We start from the raw sequence: 3,021 nt of genomic DNA, 5'->3' as shown, positions 1-3,021 counted from the left end.
TATATATATATATATATATATGTGTGTGTGTGTGTGTGTGTGTATATATATATATATATATATATATATATAGGTGAGAAAATTGGTATGTGAAAGCACGTGGTTGGATGTATAAAAGATAAACAAGAGTGAAAAAACTACAGAAGGCTTGTGTTACGTGGTTAAAGTATATATTTAAAATATGTCAGAAAAATGTTATAAAATTTTTTTAATATATAAACATTGTATTTGGAGAAATAACCGGTTTCGTGTTGTCTTTTCAAGTTTCTCTACTTCATATATATATATATTTGTGTGCGTGTGTATGTATGTACAATTATCAACAAATAGAATGGAGTGAACTATTTGTTTTATTATATAATTTTACAATTGCTTCATCGATCTTTTGTCAGAATAGCAATGCCCTATTATTGTTGTTATTATTGCATATAATGTATAACAATACATTGCTTCGGATCTTTCAATTAGTTTTTCCGTATTACATTTGTTCACATTGATTCACCCTATTTTTCACCTTCTAATTTGAGTTTGTGATTTATAATATACTTGCTTTTTATTATTTTGCTTTAATTAAGATACACAAGAGAAGTGATAAGAATATACTGGACGTAAGGTATATATATTCTTGAAAAACTTCATCCACCAAATGGATTTTATACATAAAATTGACGAGTCAATGTTCTTTGTTTCGGTAATAATTGTAAAACTATGTAATAAAGCGAATTGCTCACGCGTTCTCCTTGTTCATAACGGTATAGACACTACGATTATTTACGGATTTTCAGATATAACATCAATTTTCTACTTGCATTTTATTGCCGGTAGCCGTGGACGATCTTAAAACAAACTCCAAATGAAATGATATACTATTCTTTTATTCGTTTCAGCCATGTAGCTGCGGTCATGCTGAAGCATGTGCATACTCTATAAGTAACAAAAGCATGACTGTTCATTCATATGTGAAATTTTATGGCTTGACTTTTTAAAACTGTTTTTGTGCATAATCCTGTCCTCGTGCTCCTACATGCGTATGTATGCCGCTATTGTACGAAAATCTACTTGAATACTTTCCATATTTCCAGTCTTTGATGGCTTGTAACTGAAATCTCCTGATTAAGCGTGTCCTTCCTGGTTTTGGAAAACTCAGCATTTCAAGACTGAGGTGGTGTGCAATGTATCCAAGTAATCTGATAATTATAGGAAGGCATGTAAAGATCTAGCCCACTTTGAGTAAAAACCGATTTCTCATGATTTCGGCAGAGTTGTTTTTATTTTCACCAATATTTACCATCATGTTAAATACTTGTAGGAAACTATAATACTTAAATTACTCTCTCTCTCTCTCTCTCTCTCTCTCTCTCTCTCTGTCACATATCATTATCTCTAGTCATTTTGGCTTCTATTTTTCGAAATATGTTATGAATATTCCAGCAGTATTTTTACACAGTATGAATGATTTTATCCACTTCATCACTATAGCTTGTATTTGTAGCATTAACAATTTTCTTATACCCAGGATATCAGGCCATACTTATGGTATTTAATTTGTATGATGTTCAGGCAACTGCTTAATGATGTATATGAAATCTTACTTCCTTCTTCCGCAGAAAATGCACCAGTTGCTGAATTTAGGCAATTTACTTGGATCCCTATCTTTTGTCAGTGTTAGGAATTGCGTTACACCTATTTGCAGTCCATGATAGGCTAATCCGTTTATCGATGTTGCTGACATTATGAAGTTTTATGCTAATAAAGACATAGTTGACTATCTATCTAGTAGTATAGATATTTATTCATGCATGTATATATCAACTACTTATTTTTATTCAATTTACACAGTCGATGAGAAAAACGCGCTGGTTAACACGATGTAGTGTATGTCACCATTAGCATCCTTATTGCACTGTAAATTTCTCAATTACGTTTTCGCTGCCAGATAGGATTGGTTGCTTAAAATATACTTATGAAAGCTAAGTTTTGATTAAAAAATACTATATAAACATATGTCTGTCCATTTATTTCTGGTGACAGGGGTAGGTTGTACTTTTGTCCGAAACTAATTGGAGTAAGGTATCCTCAAACTGGAGACCTAACGTGAATTTTCGGAACACTATGAACTAACTCTACTAAATGCATGCGACTTGCCCGATGTTTATTTCTTTCCCAAACTTTGGTTTGAATGCTGTTCTTCAGTAGTTGATACTACTGATTATTGAAGACTTGAGGTTATATTATTTATATTCATTGAGTGTTTTTTGTCCCCGCATGACTTGAAGTTATAGTTCTTGATGTAATTAATTGAGAATTCGTGCCCATCGTGAATTTTGCGCTTCTGTAACCATGAAGACTTTATTCAAATATCATCGATGGTATAATCGTTTGCAGAATACAGTTATAACCTGGTTTGTGAAGGTAACACTAGGTGATGAGAAAATACACCTTGTTTTCTCGTCATCATTGATAAAACGGTGAGCACCTGAATGAGCGTGTGCATTGATCTTAATCAAGAGTGTCTTCATCTCATCTGCAGAAGGTTTTCATTCAGTGAAACAACACCTACAAATATTATTTACCTAATTTCAGACACGATACGGAGATTTTATTTTTCAAACTTTAAGTATTCCGCTGTAATAATTTTCAGTACAATCCAGTTTCATCTTCACTAGATAGTTGTGATAATCGGAGCCCTTTACTTTTTTAGTTAGATCATCTAAACTCCTCCCGAATGGAACGATTCTCGGTTGGAACGCTGGCTATTTCACTATAGCAAACAGTCTTACCCACTCAAAGTCGATTTTTAAACTAGCTTCAAATTCCTACGGCCCATGTGCCTCCCTCGGCAGTAGAAGTTTTGGTTTCTACACCACTGACGTTGTTACTACATGATCGCAGTTGGATAAAATGTTTCATCATAACCACATCAGGATACATACCTTTTGCTACGAAATTTCTTGCACCAGCAGATGATTTAGTATTTGCTCAACAATATAATTCAATAAAAATGAAGTCCGTTAGCCCTTA

The sequence above is a fragment of the Octopus bimaculoides genome, chromosome 2 (genome assembly GCF_001194135.2).
Source record: "Octopus bimaculoides isolate UCB-OBI-ISO-001 chromosome 2, ASM119413v2, whole genome shotgun sequence".
Taxonomy (NCBI): domain Eukaryota; kingdom Metazoa; phylum Mollusca; class Cephalopoda; order Octopoda; family Octopodidae; genus Octopus; species Octopus bimaculoides.
This window is presented reverse-complemented; position numbering follows the sequence as displayed.